The sequence below is a fragment of the Plecotus auritus genome, assembly GCF_963455305.1.
Source record: "Plecotus auritus genome assembly, chromosome: 1".
Lineage (NCBI taxonomy): Eukaryota > Metazoa > Chordata > Mammalia > Chiroptera > Vespertilionidae > Plecotus > Plecotus auritus.
The window spans coordinates 177,833,100-177,850,806 of NC_137770.1; positions in this window are offsets into that span (position 1 = coordinate 177,833,100).

Genomic DNA, 17,707 nt, shown 5'->3' on the forward strand with positions numbered 1-17,707 from the left:
GCAGGGGAGGGCAGTTGGGAGGGACCAGGTCTGCAAGAGAGGGCAGTTGGGGGAGATCAAGCCTGCAGGGGAGGGCATTTAGGGGTGACCAAGCCAGCAGAGGAGGGAAGTTGGGGGTGACTGGGCCTGCAGGGAAGGGCAGTTGGGGGGGACCAGGCCTGCAGGGGAAGGCAGTTGGGGTGACCAGGCCTGCAGGGGGGGCAGTTAGGGGTGACCAGGCCTTCAGGGGAGGGCAGTTAAGGGTGACCAGGCCTGCAGGGGAGGGCAGTTAGGAGCAATCAGGCTGGCAGGGGAGGGCACTTAGGGGCAATCGGGCCAGCAGGGGAGTGGTTAGGGCAGGGGTGGGCAAACTTTTTGACTCAAGGGCCACAATGGGTTCTTAAACTGGACCGGAGGGCCAGAACAAAAGCATGGATGGAGTGTTTGTGTGAACTAATATAAATTCAAAGTAAAGGAGCAGAGGGGAGAGCAAGAGAACCCTCCACTCTTTTGGCTCTGTGGGCCGGATAGAACAGCCGAATGGGCCGGATCTGGCCCACGGGCCGTAGTTTGCCCACAGCTGGGTTAGGGGGTGATCAGGCTGGCAGGCAGAAGCAGTTAGGGGCAATCAGGAAGGCAGGCAGGCGAGCAGTTGGGAGCCAACAGTCCTGGATTGTGTGAGGGATGTCCAACTGCCTGTTTAGGCCCGATCCTACTGGGATCGGGCCTAAACAGGCAGTTGGACATCTCTCGAGGGGTCCCAGATTGGAGAGGGTGCAGGCTGGACTGAGGGACACACACACCCCGCCCCCCCCCGTGCACAAATTTCATGCACTGGGCCTCTAGTTTTTTATAAAGTTCAACATCCACCTACCATATGATCCAACAATTCCACCTCTAGATATTTAACCAAAAGAAATGCAAACATATGTCCACAAAAGACTTGCCCACAATTGTGGCTGTTTTCTTACTAGGCTAGAAATGGCAACAACTCAAATGTCCATCCCCTGGTGAATGGATAAACAAATTATGATAAATCAGGAAATGGACACTAACAATATAAAAGAACAAACTACTGATACATACAACGTATTTACTTGTCATATCATGCTGAAGAAAGAAGCTAAACACCAAAGACTTTGCACTGGCTTGATTTTATTTACATAAAATTATAGGATAGGCAAAGCAATCTATACTAAGAGGAAGTAGATCAGTGGTTGCCTGGGAGTTCGTCGAAGTACTGCCTACAGAGGGCACAAGGGAACTTGTGGGGGTAATAGAAATGGCCCATATCTTATTTGTGGTGGCAGATTCAGAGGTATACTCATTAGTCAAGACTCATCGATGTGTGCACTTAAAATGGATGCATTTTTATATGTGAAGTTGACATTGATAAAGTTAATTTAAAAATAAATATCATCTGCTCAAAAGCCCCAGAGCCCCACAGACTTGGAAATCATCCACTGTTGAATGCTGCTGCATGCCCTGGGATGTCCCTGTAAGAGAGGAAGGTGCTATGTGTCAGATAAATCGCTCATGACTCCTCCACACCTTTTCTGCTATTTATTTTTATTTGCGCATTGGGTGAGGAGGGATGCTCTTGAATTTTGTTTCATAGATTAAAAGATATATTTTTTACTCCAACTTTTCTTTTAGCTTCTACTTTCCCAAGGCCTAAATTTAGACTCAAGAAATTATTCCTGAAATTATTCTTTGTATCCTTTGCTTTTCCTACCTGAAACTCAGATCCCAGGCAAGGCAACCCAGGAGGATTATGACTTTGGACATTGGACTAAATAAAATAAACATTAATCTTTTTTAAGACTATAGTGATTTGCCATAAGGCAACTGGGCATAGCCAAGCTTACTGCAATTTCTGGAGTTCTGGGTGAATAATAGGGCAGAAACATAATGATTACATAAGAATGATCTTGCTTTTCTCCTGATTTGTTTTCATTGAAAAGAAAATTTCTTAACAGTTGTTAATATGATGAATACCTTAAATAACTTGCCTGGCATTCTTTCACACAATTGTGCAAACAAGGATTTGAAAATTTCTACTTAGCATGCAGTTCAAACTAATAAACAAGTTCTGGTTTTGTTTGATGTTTGTGCTAGCGGCACACAGAAAGTCTTCTGGATTATAAATAAAAAAAAATCCAAGTTCATATATATGACTATTAATCTCTTGCAATACCAATTTTATTAAAGTTATAGTGTAACTATTATACTTTTCACTCATTCTCATTCCAATAATTTTATCTGTTCTTATGCAATAGCTCATTTCCAGCTTATTGCAAGTTTTATACAAATAAAATTTGACCTACTTCAATACAATTACCACTTTCAAATCTTTCAGTGAACATTTAACTGAGGTTTTATAATAATAACTAGAGGTCCAGTGCACAAAATTCGTGCACGGAGGGGGGGTCCCTCAACTCAGCCTGCACCCTCTCCAATTGGGGACCCCTTGCAGGATGTCCAACTGCCATTTTAGGCCCAATCACAGGGATCGGGCCTAAACCAGCAGTCAGACAACCCTCTCACAATCTGGGACCACTGGCTCCTAACTACTCACCTGCCTGCCTGCCTGATTTCCCCTAACTGCCTCTGCCTGCCAGCCTGATCACCCCTAACTGCTCTCTCCTGCAGGCTTGATGTTGCCCCCAACTGCCCTCCTCTGCTGGCCAATTTGGTTCTGATTGGTCGGTTCCTATGCCAGCGTCAAAAGCTTTGCCTCCTAGGCAGCCATTGGCTCCCCACAGCACCCAGATTTGGTTCTCATTGTTCGGTTCCTATGCAAGTCAGCGTCAAAAGCTCCACCTCCTAGACATCCATTGGCTCCCCATAGCACCCACCTTTGGTTCTGATTGGTTGGTTCCTATGCCATTCAGTGTCAGAAGCTCCACCTCCTAGGCAGCCATTGGTTCCCCATAGCAGCCACTTTTTGTTCGGATTGGTCGGTTCTTATGCCAGTCAGCATCTCCAGGCCTATCTCTGGGACTGATCAAAGAGGTGGGGCTTAACAGCAGCCCCCCACCCCCACTCCCCAGAGGTGGGTGAGAAAGAAAAGCCTGGCTGCTGGCAAAGATCAGATAAAAAGAGAGAGGTAAGTACACTGATCAACAGCTTCCACTGAGGCTGCAGATCAGACCCTGACTCACTTTCTGGGTCTCAGCCACCTGGGCAGTCAGTGCTGGGTTGCCAGGCTGCAGCTGGGCAACCCAGCGCTGACTTCCAGATGGTCTGCGTTTGGTTGCACGCTCGGCCCCTTCCTCCGAGGCTTTAGGCTTGGAAAGGCCCCCCCTCCTCTCCGATGGCCAGCTGGGAGTGACCTGGGTGCCCAGGAGGTTCCTGGGACCCAGGTATGCATGCAAATTAACTTCCATCTTTGTTGGGTTAATTTGCATACTCACTCTGATTGGCTGTGGGCATAGCGGAGGTACGGTCAATTTACATGTTTCTCTATTATTAGGTAAGATTTCCTTGAAGAATTAAATATTTAAATACTATGTAGTTACTGAACATAGACTGATCTATTCTAACTTAGCTTTTAATTTTCTTGAGTCTATCAAAATTTTTAAGTTACATTAGACTTTTCTCTTTCTAATCCTGGACTAGCTTGTATGATTCATAAAGAAGTAAAGGTTAGTTAAGTGTTATTCTGTTAATTAATACAGAATTTTGTATATTTAATTATTACAAAAATGCTGAAACAGGTCACCACCACAAGGGCTATTGGTTAAACCAGTGGTCGGCAAACTGAGGCTCGCAAGCCAAATGTGGCTCTTTGGCCCCTTGAGTGTGGCTCTTCCACAAAATACCATGACCTGGGTGAGTCTATTTTGAAGAAGTGACATTAGAAGAAGTTTTAAGTTTAAAAAATTTGGCTCTCAAAAGAAATTTCAACCGTTGTACTGTTGATATTTGGCTCTGTTGACTAATGAGTTTGCCGACCACTGGGTTAAACAATTAACATGAAGTTGTAACTCTCAAAACTTTCAAGTTTTCTTTATTCCATGGGGGCCTTTTGCTGCTGACTAAATCTCAGTTTTATCCAGGTGTCTTCATGCCCAGGTATAGTAGGGTGATCACATAATTAATCATCTGAACTTGAACACTTTGAAAGTAAAAAGTGAGCTATCCTATCTAATAAAAGAGTAATATTCAAATTAACCATCACTCCGCTACAGCCACAAGCCATGCCCACAAGCCACACCCACCAGCCAATCAGAGCAAATATGCAAATAAACCCAACCAAGATGGCTACGGCCACAGAGAGCAGGAGACAGGCTTGGGTTTCCCCAGTGATGGAGGAAGCCAAGCTTTCCACACACCCTGGGCTGCCCAGGCCTCCACTTGAGGCTACAAAGCTTCAATTATAGAAGATACATAAATCCCCCCAAAAAATGGCTGCCGCCACGGAGTGAGCAGAAGGCTTGGCTCCGCTCCAGGCTACAAAGTTTCAATTGTAGAAGATAAATAAACCCCAGATACCAGGGCCTCCGCTTGGGTCGCCGGGGGGTGTGGCCGGCCTGCAAACCACCACAGGCCCCTCGCCCAGGCCACCCCACGCCCCAAGGAACCCCCACCCTGAACTGGGACACCCTTCAGGGCAAACCAGCTGGCCCCCACCCGTGTACCAGGCCTCTATCCTATCTAATAAAAGAGTAATATGCAGATTGACCATCACTCCAACACACAAGATGGCTGCCCCCATGTGGTCAAAGATCCTGCCCCCATGTGGACACAAGATGGCCACCACAAGATGGCCAGCAGGGGAAGGCAGTTGGGAGGAATCAGGCCTGCAAGGGAGGGCAGTTGAACGCGATCAAGCCTGCAGGGGAGGGAAGTTAGGGGTGACCCAGCAGGCAGAGGAGGGAAGTTGGGGGTGACTGGGTCTGCAGGGAAGGGCAGTTGAGGGGGACTCAGGCCTGCAGGGGAGAGCAGTTGGGGGGTACCAGGCCTGCAAGGGAGGGCTGTTAGGGGTGACCAGGCCTGCAGGGGAGGGCAGTTAGGGCCAAACAGGCTGGCAGAGGAGCAGTTAGTCATCAGTCAGACTGGCAGGGGAGTGGTTAGGAGGTGATCAGGCTGGCCGGCAGAAGCAGTTAGGGGCAATCAAGAAGGCAGGCAGGTGAGCAGTTGGGAGCCAGCAGTCCTGGATTGTGAGAAGGATGTCCGACTGCCCACCAGCATCGGGCCTAAACGGGCAGTCGGACATCCCTCGAGGGGTCCCAGATTGGAGAGGGTGCAGGCTGGGCTGAGGGACACACACCCCTGTACACGAATTTCGTGCACCGGGCCTCTAGTTAATAATATAATGGGACAACAGCCATTATATCTGGCAAACCCAGATGTGTTTTATCTAACTGTAACTGTTTGCACAGGTCTTAAGTGAACCATGAACTTACCAATGATCATATGAATACTAGAGGCCCGGTGCATGGCATTCGTGCCCTGGGCAGGGGAGGGGGGGTCCCTCAGCCACCTGCATCCTTAGTGCTGCCATCACCTCCGCTGCACTCGCCAGCCGTGAGCCTGGCTTCTGGTGGAGCAGCGCCCCCCTGTGGGAGCGCACTGACCACCAGGGGGCAGCTCCTGCATTGAGCATCTGCCCCCTGGTGGTCAGTGCACATCATAGTGACCAGTTGTTCCTCTGTTTGGTTGATTTGTATATTAGGACCATTATATAGGACCATTCATAATATATCAGGGGACTAGCATAGTAAACAAAATATCAGGGCCTGGTTCCCATGAATATAAGATATGTAAATTCACAGGGTGACAATTTGAAGGGATACTAGTAAAAAAATAGAAGTTCTTAATATTAGAAATATTAATTGGTAGAAATATTTTATTGATAGAAGCCAGCCAGGCACTCTGAGCTGGTGCACTATTGCATGACATATAGGCTTTGATTCCAGCCCACCTCCTTCCCCGCCACTGAACTAAAGAGGAAGTGCCAGTGCTAGCCCAGGAGGTCCCCTCAGACTCTAGAGGATTGTACCATGCTTGCAAACCCTGACTATGCCACCTGTGCCTTCATTTATCGAAGGGATTTGAAGCTGGAGGGAGTGAAAACACAATGAGGGAAATAAAGGAGAAAGGGACAGGAGGAGAGAAAATGAGAGTACCAAACCAAGAAACTCAATATCTGAGTAGTAGGAGTTCTAGAATGAAAGACCAGATAAAGCAGGGTGGGAGAATTGGAGAGGGGGGAGCATTAATAAAACAATTTCAGTAAATTTTCTAGAACTGAAGGAAGCAAATCTTCATATTTTTTTAAAAAAGCAACAGGGTAACATAGATGAAAATAGACCCACCAGAACAAATCATTGTAAAATTCCAGACTACCAGGGATAAGCAGAACATTCTGCAAGCTTCCAAACACAATATAAAGAAGGAGGAGGGAGAAAATAAGCAGAGAGGAAGAAGAGGGTTGGAGTGTGTGGCCACCAGCCAGGGAATGCAACAACACCAGAACCTGGAAAAGGCAAGGACAGATTCTCTTCTAGAACTTCTGGTGGGAGCATGGCTCAGCCAACACCTGGATTTCAGCCCAGCAATACTGACTTGAGACCATTGACCTCTAAAACTGGGAGAAATAAACCTATTGTTTAAGCCACCCAGTTGTGGGTAATTTGTTACAGCAGCCACAGGAAACCAACACAGTGAGTAGTGCCAGATATTGAGCATAGCCAGGCCATTGGAGCAAGTCGTATACTCCAGGCAAGATTTCTTTGCAAAGCAAAATTGGTGGTACACAATGCATCTTTAAGTCTTGAGTGAGGAATTACACAACTGGCAATTGAATTATGGGAATTGAATTTGTTGTAAGTATAAAGACAACACCAAGGTAAAGAGAAATAAAAGCATTTCAAACTACATGGCTCATCTGTAAGTAGCACTTATATAGTCATCCTATATAATAAAAGCCTAATATGCTAAGTGTCCGGTGGTCTGATCGGCCGTTCAACCAATAAAGCATAATATGCTAATGATATGCTAAGGCTGCTCAACCACTCGCTATGACGTGCACTGACCACCAGGGGCAGATGCTCCAACTGGCATGGTTAGCTTGCTGCTGGGGTCCAAACGATCAGGACTGAGCAAGATGGGCCAGACATGCCCTGGAGCCCTCCCACAGTCCCTCCTTGGCTGGCTAACCTCCCACGTCCCTCCCCACCCCGATCATGCACCGAGGGGGCAGGTCCCTCGACCTGGCCTGCGCCCTCTCACAATCCAGGATCCCCGGGATGTTGGAGAGCCGGTTTTGGCCTGATCCTGCAGGCCAGGCCAAGGGACCCCACTGGTGCACAAATTCATGCACTGGACCTCTAGTAATAATATAAATTATTCTATTATTCTATTGGGAAACAGTGGAGAAGCAGGGTCTTTTTGTGGTAATGGCCACTCCAATTTCTCATCTTCCCAAATAGGAAGTCAATAAAAATGCCCAAAGAAAAACCAGGTTAGGAACATATGCATCTTACATAGAGATGTGGAGATAAAGCAAAATAAGTTTCAGAATTCAGAAAGCAGTGGCTTCTAGGGAGGAATACATGAAGGAGAAGGGAGAAAGCAAACACTGCTGTTTTTCTTAAGAGACTTTGTAGGAAAACTCTGCACATGTATATATGCATGTATAATTTTGGAAAACATGAAAATTCAAAATCAAACCTGGAAAAATGTGAAGACAATAAAAGAGTTGATTACATTCTAGGATTAAAAAATTAAAAGTGAATGAAATTTTAAAAACAAATTTCATAGCATTGTGCAAGAGGTATTTATGTGGCTGAGCATGATATTTTCAGTGACTAAATCATGTAAGGAGTAAAAAAATACTCTGTTTCAAACTGGTGGAGGTGCTCTGGAAAAGTTGTACTGAGGAAGGGCACAGGGAGGGTGTGCAAAACCTAGCAGGGGTCCTATATCAAATCTATGATGGAAAAGAGCAGCTAGTCTCTCTATTTGCTTCTTCTTTGTTGACTATTCTGGATCTTTTCTTTTCTTCTTAAGTCCCTTCAACATTCTCATTCCAGTGCTTTCTATTTCAGCAAATTATGATCACTAAAAAGACATCAACTCAATCTTTTGTTTACTTGAAGGTCTGTTTCCAGGACCACTCCTGGTTCCAAGAACTATATCAATATGTCCAGTTAGGAAAATGGAAAACTCTGTGTTTCAAACAAAGTGGATTTAATACAGAAAATTGGTTATAGAATCGCTTGAGGCTGAAAGTTTACAAAGGGCATGTTGAGGTCACACACAACATCAAGAATATTAATCCTCAGAGGGCTAGGAAAACGTAAAGAAAGTGGTAGGGTTGCCAGAACTGAAACCACAGCAGAGGGGACTAGGAGTTGGGGCTTAGACCTAAGGGGAGAAGGGACAGCCCAGTGTTTGCTCAGAAGACAAAGTTCATCCAAGGACAATGAAAACAAAGTAGAAAGTAAACAGATGGGACTACATCAAAATAAAAAGCTTTGGCACAGCAAAAGAAACCATCAACAAAACAACAAGAGAGCCCACTGCATGGGAGAACATATTTGCCAATGTTATCTCCGATAAGGGTTTAATCTCCAAAATTTACTCGGAACTCATACAACTTAAAAGAAGATAAACAACCCAATCAAAAAATGGGCAAAGGACCTAAATAGACACTTTTTGAAAGAGGACATAAGGAAGGCCAAGAGACATATGAAAACATGCTCAAAATCACTAATCATCCAACGGACGCAAGTCAAAACAACAATGAGATAGCATCTCACACCTGTCAGAATGGCTATCATCAACAAATAACTAACGACAAGTGCTGGCGAGAATGCAGAGAAAAAGGAACCCTCATGCACTGCTGGTGGGAATGCAGACTGGTGCAGCCACTGTGGAGTTTCCTCAAAAAATTAAAAATGGAACTCCCATTTGACCCAGTAATCTTACTTCTAGGAATATGCCCCAAGAACTCAGAAAAACCAATCAGAAAGGATATATGCACCCCTATGTTTATAGCAGCACAATTTACAATAGCTAAGATTTGGAAACAGCCTAAGAGCCCATCAGCAGATGAGTGGATTAAAAAACTGTGGTACATCTACACAATGGAATACTACGCTGCGGTAAAAAATGAGTTCTTACCATTTGCAACAGCATGGATGGACATGGAGAGCATTATGCTAAGCGAAATAAGCCAGTCAGAGAAAGATAATTATCACATGATCTCACTCATTTGTGGCATATAACGAACAACATAAACTAATGAACAAAAATAGAGTCAGAGAAAAAAATATATTTTAGAATATAATAGAAGTAATCCTGTTATTTGCAGATTTTTAATATTTCCTACAACATTTGTGATATTATACTATGTTAGTACAGTTTGGTAATATTATATTTAAAATCGTTTTTCTTGAAATATTAATGTTTATTGCATGTAATATTATTATATTTAAAATCGTTTTTCTTGAAATATTTATGTTTATTGCATGTAAATGGCTAATTATTTTGTATCTAAATAAATAACTAGGAAAAATAAAAAAGAAGACAAAGTTCATACTCACACTGCCTGGAGCTGGGCCCAGCCACCACAGCTCCCTCGGGGGGTGAAAGCAAGGCTGGTGCCAGGAGGGCAGAAAGCAGCTGGAGGAAAAAACCAACTGTGTGACATGGAGGGGCACTAATGAGGAGAATATCCATACACTCCCTTCAAAGCACTGCTTTTGCTATACTGCACAAATTTCCTAAGTTGTGTTTTCATGTTTATTTCACTCAAAATATTTTTATATCTCCCTTGAGATTTCTTCTAGGACCCATATGTTATACAGAAGTGTGTTGTTTAATTTCCATGTATTTGGGGATTTTTCCAGTTGTCTTTCTTTTATTAATGTATAGTTTAATTCCACTGTAATCTGAGATCAGATGCTATATGTTTTATTTGTTAAATTGTGTTTCATGGCCCAGAAGTGATCCACCTTGGTGAAAGTTCCATGTCAGCTTGAAAAGAATGTGTTCTGCTGCTGTTAGATGAAGTAGTCCATAAATGTCATATATACAGTTAATTGATAGTATTGTTTAGTTTAACTGTGTCTTCACTGATCTTCTGCCTGCTGGAATTGTCCTTTTCTGCTAGAAAGATGTTGACATCTCCATCTGTAATAATGAGTTCATTGATTTCTCCTTGTAGTTCTATCGGTTTTTGCTTCAGCAGTTTAATGATCTTTTCATAGGCACATACATGTTTAGGATTATTATGTCTTCTTGTCTTTTAACCTTTGTACTAGCTTTTGTGTTGGTTGATCTATTGCTTTTATTATATGTTTGCCTTTGTCAGTGAGAAATATTTTCTTTCCTCTATTTTCTTAGTCATTTAAAAACAAGTTTTCTTCTTCTTTTTTTTTTTTTTTTAAATATATTTTATTGATTTTTAACAGAGAGGAAGAGAGAGGGATAGAGAGTTAGAAACATCGATGAGAGAGAGACATCGATCAGCTGCCTCCTGCATGCCCCCTACTGGGGATGTGCCCGCAACCCAGGTACATGCCCTTGACCGGAATCGAACCTGGGACCCTTCAGTCCGCAGGCCGACGCTCTATCCACTGAGCCAAACCGGTTTCGGCCAAGTTTTCTTCTTCTTAAAGAGGTCTCCTAAATATCGATATATATGAAAGGCTAAGCAACCAACCAGTAGTATGACATGCACTGACCACCAGGGGGCAGATGCTCAATGCAGGAGCTGCTGAGCAACAGCAACTTTGCAGAGTGCCCTCTCCAGGACCCCTCGGGGGATGTCAGACTTCCAGTTTCAGTCTGATCCCTGCAGGCCAGGCCAAGGGACCCCATCTGCCAGATGGACCCCGCTCACTCCACAGATGTCCTTCAAGCCCCGGTGCCACCCCAGGTGTGGCTGGACGGGGAGGGACCACGGGAGGTTGGCTCCAGGGCGTGTGTGGCCCATCTTGCCCAGTCCCACCCCGCCTGCCATTTTCTAATTTATTTCCTTTCATTGTGCATGAATCTGTGCACCAGGCCTCTAGTTTCTTATATATTGGTTTGATGGTGGTGAACTCCTTCAGCCTTTACTTGCCTGTGAAATATTTCATCTCTCCTTTAATTCTAAATGATAGCTTTCCTGGGTAAATTTTAGTTGTAGGTCCTTGCTTTCCTTTTTTTTTCAATTATGATTTGTATCCTATATTATTTTTCTTTCATGTGTGCCAATCTCTTTTTGCCTGCAAAATTTCTCTTCAGAAATCAGCTGGCAGTCTTATAGGAGCTACCTTCTATATAACTCCTTTTCTCTTGCTGCTTTTAAGATTAACCTTTGGCATTTTTGTGTTGTTTTGATCTCCGCTATACCCTCCAGCAGCCCCCACAAACCTCCCCCCAGCAATCACCACACTATTGTCCATGTCCATGAGTGGTTTTTTTTCTTTTTCTTTTTTTTTTTTTTAAATATATTTTATTGATTTTTTACAGAGAGGAAGGGAGAGAGATAGAGAGTTTGAAACATCGATGAGAGAGAGACATCGATCAGCTGCCTCCTGCACACTCCCCACTGGGGATGTGCTCACAACCAAGGTACATGCCCTTGACCGGAATCGAACCTGGGACCCTTGAGTCTGCAGGCTGACGCTCTAGCCATTGAGCCAAACCGGTTAGGGCTTTTCTTTTTCTTTTTTGCTGATGTGTGTTTTGGTGTGGGTCTCTGATTTCATCTTTTTGGGGACTCTGCACTTTCTGTACTTGTATGTCTATTTCCTTTGCCAGATTAGGGAACTTGTTTGTAATTGTATTTTCAAATCTTTTGCTCACTCTCTCTTTTCTTTCTAGTACTCCTATGATGCAAATGTTGTTAAACTTCATGTTGTTCCAGAGATCTCTTAATCTATCCTCATATTTTTTTTTTTCTTTTTGCTACTCTACTTGGGTGTTTTCTGCTACCTGTCTTCCAAATTACTAATTCTATTATCTGCTTTATCTATTCTGCTATTGATTCCCTCTAATGTATTCTTCATTTCAGTTCTTATATTTTTCATTTCTGACTGGTTCTTTTTTATGGTTTCTATTTCCCTGTTTGTGTGTGTACTTTCTATGTTAATTATTTTTTTAAATATGTTTTTATTGATTTCAGAGAGAGAAAAGGAGAGGGGGAGAGAGATACAAACATGATGAGAGGGAATCATCATCTGGCTGCCTCCTGCACACCCCTACTAGAGAGTAAGCCCAAAACCTGGGCATGTGCCATGACTGGGAAACAAACTGTGACCTCCTGGCTCAGAGGTCCATGCTCAACCAATGCGGCACATTGCGGGCTCTATCTCATTTTTTATGTTTCCTATATCTTTGTTGAAGTTCTCACTGACATCATCTATTCTTCCCCAAACTCATTGAGTATCCTTATAACCAGTGTTTTGAACTCCTCATCTGGTAGATTTGTTGCCTCTATAGCATTTAGTTTTGTTTCTGGAGCTGTATCCTGTTCTTTCATTTGGGACATGTGTCTTTGTGTCCCCATGTTGGCTATCTCCCTGTGTTGTTGTTTTTTTATGTATTAGGTAGATCTACTACATCTCCAGTCATGGCACCTTATATGGAAGGTATCCTGTGAGGTCCAGTCTCCCTGTTCAACGGAGCCAGGTGTTCCACGGTGCCCCTTGTGTGACTGTGTGTACTCTCTTCTTGTACTTGAGCCTTGATTGCTATTGGCACAGTAGTTGGTGGGATTGACTCTTAGGCTGACTGGCTATGAGGACTGGCCATGACTACAGTGGACAAGCTGTTGTGTGGGGACTGACCCCACAGAGTGGAATTCACTTTGGTGGGGCTGTGGTACCTGCCAAGTCCACCCTTTGGGTATGTCATTAGTGGCATTAATTGGGTGGTGCTCTGGTGTGGTCTGAAGCTGGCCACCAGCTGTATTGGTTCTGGGGATTCCTGAGAGGGGCTCTGATTCAGGCAAAGATAAGCTGCTGCCTTTGTCTGACCTAGGACTGCCTGATAGGAACTACAGGGTGATCTGTGGTTGGTAGCTGTCTGTACTGAGCTTAGGGACAACTGGAAATGTTATGCTGTGAACTATGGCCAGCTGCCACAAGTGCTGAGCTTTGGACCACTTAGCAAGAAGAACAGGGCATTTTGGGGTTTGTGGACCTTTGAGAAACTAAGAAAGCCCATAGCATGGACCAAGTCCAGCTGCTTGTGTGGATTATTATCTGAAAGAGTTTTGGGCCAGGCATATGAATTGGATGATACTGGCTCTCAGAGCATCACCAAGGTGGGGTAAGAGCAGTGTTAGCCAAGTTGATGAAGTCTCAGATTTGGCACCTGCCTGCAGACTATGGGGGTAAAGGGGTCAACAGAGGAACTATGGCACCTGCCAGTACTTTAGTCTCTAAAATTGCTGCCCCTCCAGCCCTCACCTTGAAGTCAGATAATCAGTTTCTCCCCATATGTCCCTGAGACTCTTTGAGTTGCTGTTCCTTCTCTGGAGCTTAGAGTAAGTGTTGTGAGCAAGTGAGGCTTTGATGGGCCCTTTAAGAGGATGCCTGGGCTTGCAGCAGTCCTCCATCTCACCAAGAGTGAGTCCCTGCTGATTTTCACAGCCAGCTACAGTGGGGATTTCTCCTCTCAGCACGGGAGCTGCAGATTTTGGAGCTGAAACTCCTCACTCTTCAGTGGGGATCTCAGTAGCCAATGTGTTCCTCCCTATTCTTAACCACCACATGTGGATGTGTGACCAGTCTGTTCCACATTTCTGCTCACTCAGAATATTTCAAGGTTACCTAAAATCTGTTGATGTATGAATATCCAAAACTGTAGGCAACTTTTATAATAATTTATTTGAGTCAAACAGGATATAGCTGGAAGTATGATCTCAACAGACTGAGAAAAATGCTTCTAAAAAATGGCAGTTTGCAGCTTCCTGCATCCATTTGGAATTAAGAGAATGTAAGGCTCAGCCTGTGTTGCTCAGTGGCTGAGCATCAACCCATGAACCAGGAGGTCACATGTCCACATTGTGGGCTCGATCCCCAGTGGGGATTGTGGGGGGTTGTGCAAGAGGCATCCAATCGATTATTCTCTCTCATCATTGATGCTTCTCTCTCTCTCTCTCTCTCTCTCTCTCTCTCTCTCTCTCTCTCTCTCTCTCTCTCTCTCTCGTCTTCCTTCCTCTCTGAATCAATAAAAACATATTTTTTAGAAAGAGAAAAAAATGTAAGGAACATCACATTCAGCAAGGAATGGACTGAAGGACAAGATCGTAATAAGATTATATGTTCTCTTGAGGGTGGTCACACTTTAGAAAGAGGTGCCTTAAAAGAGGCATTTCAAAGGATTGTTAACTAAGATGCACTGAAACAATGGACAGGGCTTGATTAAGGTAAAGATAGCTCTTTTACTAAAGGAGTTACATGCCTGGCCATAACTATTCACCACCACCAGCCCAGATACGAATTTATGATCAGATCAGCCTGTGAGAACCACTTTTCTGTCCATTCATCCTCCCTTGGTACATATTACTATATTACTAACATAGTGGAGTTCATGTCATTTGCATTATTACTTTACAATCATTATACAACATTTTTATTTCTGCAGCATCTCAAAAATGATCATTTGCATACCTCTTCATCAAACTGACCCATAATATTTCACTTAAGCCTTCAGATTGTTTCAGTTAGGTACTCAGAAAAAAACTGCCAAGAAATAAATTTATGGTGTTGGATTTGGGTAGATCAAACATATTGACTTAGCAATTTAAATGTTTGGCTACTATTAACCTCTCTCCTTACCCTGCCTCAACCCCATGATATTTGAAAGCCATTAGATTATTTATGAACCCACGAGAAGAGTTACATCTTTTTCTTTTCCAAGTATCTTTTAAGTAAAATTAGCCACATTGCTTTGCCATGACATTTGGCCTATAAAACAAGGAATTTGGAGTGGATAATTTCAGAGTTCCTTGCCAGCAGTGCTCTTTCTGAGGCTTCTAAAACGATAGGGGCTTTTTGGATAGATAGCAGAATGTCTTACTCCAACTCTGTTATGCCTTGCTCTATTTTTGTAGAGTAGTGGAAAGAACATGGGTTACTGATTAGACAGATGTGGTTAAAGATTCTGCCACTGTCACCTACCAGCTTCGTGATACCATTGGAAATTGTGGAGTTCTCTACAGCTGCATGATCTCAACAGCCTGGTTTTAATTGATTGTTTCATGGATGGACACCTGAACCGGGTTGGACACCTGCTATAGGTTGAGTGTTGTGTCCACCCCCAAATTCATATGTTGAAACCTAATCCCCAGTGTCATGGTATTTGGAGGTGGAGCCTTTGGGAGGCAATGAGATCATAGGCTGGAGCCCTCATAAATTGGATTAATGCCTTTATACAAAGAGACTCCAGAGAACTCCCTTGCCCTTTCTACCATGTGACAACACAGAGGATGGTTGTCCACACACCAGGAATTGGGTTCTCATGAGACACTAAGTCCCCCTTTACCTAGATGTTAGACTTTCCAGCCTCCAAAACTATCAGAAATAAATTGTTTAAACCCGTATGCTCTTTAAACTGATCTTTTTAACTGCAGCCTAAATGGAGGACCATAAATTGAATTCAAATTATTCCTAATACTTATCCCACTATCATTCTATAAACTCATTCAAGTCCAATGTGTCTTTCTAAATTGATTGGGTATTTGAACTTCTTGAAGCCTCCCAGAATCTCTGAAAAGTGGTTGGACTCCCTTGCTTCACACTGCTCTGCACAAGCGAAGGTGAGCAGCAGGGAGAACAAGGTGGTGACCATACTGTACAAGCAGTGTCTTCTCTTCCAGGTGGATATAGTATAGCCCCATATGACCCGCTGCACCTGCACAAGTAAAGTTGAAAACAGACAACAGTGTCATGCCCTTGACAGTTTTAGAGAAATGTAAACATTATGTTAATGCATACATGTTGACAGACTATATTTAATTAAGTAGTTGAATGCAGCATGCTCCAAGTGTTGTAATAAGACATGAGATTTATTAAAAATAAAACTCATATTCTTTCTCTTATTCAAGGCACTAACCAAAGGATAATAGAATTGCACAAGGGTGTGTGTTTTTCTTTTTTGACTCTGCGAAAAAGATCATTATTTAGTTTTTAACTTAAATGTTCTGTCTACAAAGCCTCCTTTAAATTCTTCAGTCAGATGCCCTCCCCTTGAAACAGCACATCCCAATGGTCTGACTTGTTTGCCTGTGTCCTTTTTGCCATAGGTTGTGAGCTATCTTTTATGGGTAATCATTGTAGCTAATATTTATTGAACACTGTCCTATCTGCCAGGTTTCCCGGTGTTTTAAAGGGCTTGTCTCATTTGTTCAACAAACAATGCTTTGATGTGGTACTATTATTCTATTATTTTACAAACTAGAGGCCCGGTGCATGAAATTCGTGCACGGGGGTGGGGGGTGTAACTCAGCCCAGCCTGCACCCTCTCCAATCTGGGACCCCTCGAGGGATGTCCAACTGCCCTTAAATGGGCGGTCGGACATCCCTCTCACAATCCAGGACTGCTGGCTCCCAACTGCTCGCCTGCCTACCTTCCTGATTGCCCATAACTGCTTCTGCCTGCCAGCCTGATCACCCCCTAACCACTCCCATGCCAGCCTGATTGATGCATAACTGCTCCCTTGCCAGCCTGTTTTCCCCTAACTGCCCTCTTCTGCAGGCCTGGTCACCCCTAACTGCCCTCCCCTGCAGGCCTGGTCCCCCCCAACTGCTCTCCCCTGCAGGCCTGGATCCCTCCAAACTGCCTTTCCCTGCAGGCCTGGTCGCCCCCAACTTCCCTCCTCTGCCAGCTTGGTCACCCCTAACTGCCCTCCCCTGCAGGCTTGATCGCCCCCAACTGCCCTCCCTTGCAGGCCTGGTTCCTCCCAACTGCCCTCCCCTGCTGGCCATCTTGTGGTGGCCATCTTATGTCCACATGGGGGCAGGATCTTTGACCACATGGGGGCAGCCATCTTGTGTGTTGGAGTGATGGTCAATCTGCATATTACTCTTTTATTAGATAGGATAGAGGCCTGCTGCACGGGTGGGGGCCAGCTGGTTTGCCCTGAAGGGTGTTCCAGATCAGAGTGGGGGTTCCCTTGGGGCATGGGGCGGCCTGGGCAAGGGGCCTGTGGTGGTTTGCAGGCCAGCCATGCCCCCCAGTGACCCAAGCAGAGGCCCTGGTATCTGGGGTTTATTTATCTTCTACAATTGAAACTTTGTAGCCTGGAGTGGAGCCAAGCCTTCTGCTTGCTCCTTGGCAGCAACCATTTCTGTTGGGATTTATGTATCTTCTATAATTGAAACTTTGTAGCCTTAAGCGGAGGCCTGGGCCGGCCAGGGTGTGCTGAAAGCTTGGCTTCCTCCATCGCTGCGGGCAACCCTAGCCTTCTGCTCTTTGGATTTATGTGTCTTCTATCATTGAAACTTTGTAGCCTTGAGTGGAGGCCTAGGCCGGCAAGGGCAGGCAGAGAGCTTGGCTTCCTCCATTGCCGGGGAAACCCAAGCCTCACTCCTGCTCTCTGTGGCCATAGCCATCTTGGTTGGGTTTATTTGCATATTTGCTCCTGATTGGCTGGTGGGCGTGGCTTGTGGGTGTAGTGGAGTGATGGTTAATTTGCATATTACTCTTTTATTAGATAGGATAAGGGCAAATTCATGCAGCTAGTAAAGATAGGGTCTGCCTTGAATCCAAGGCCATG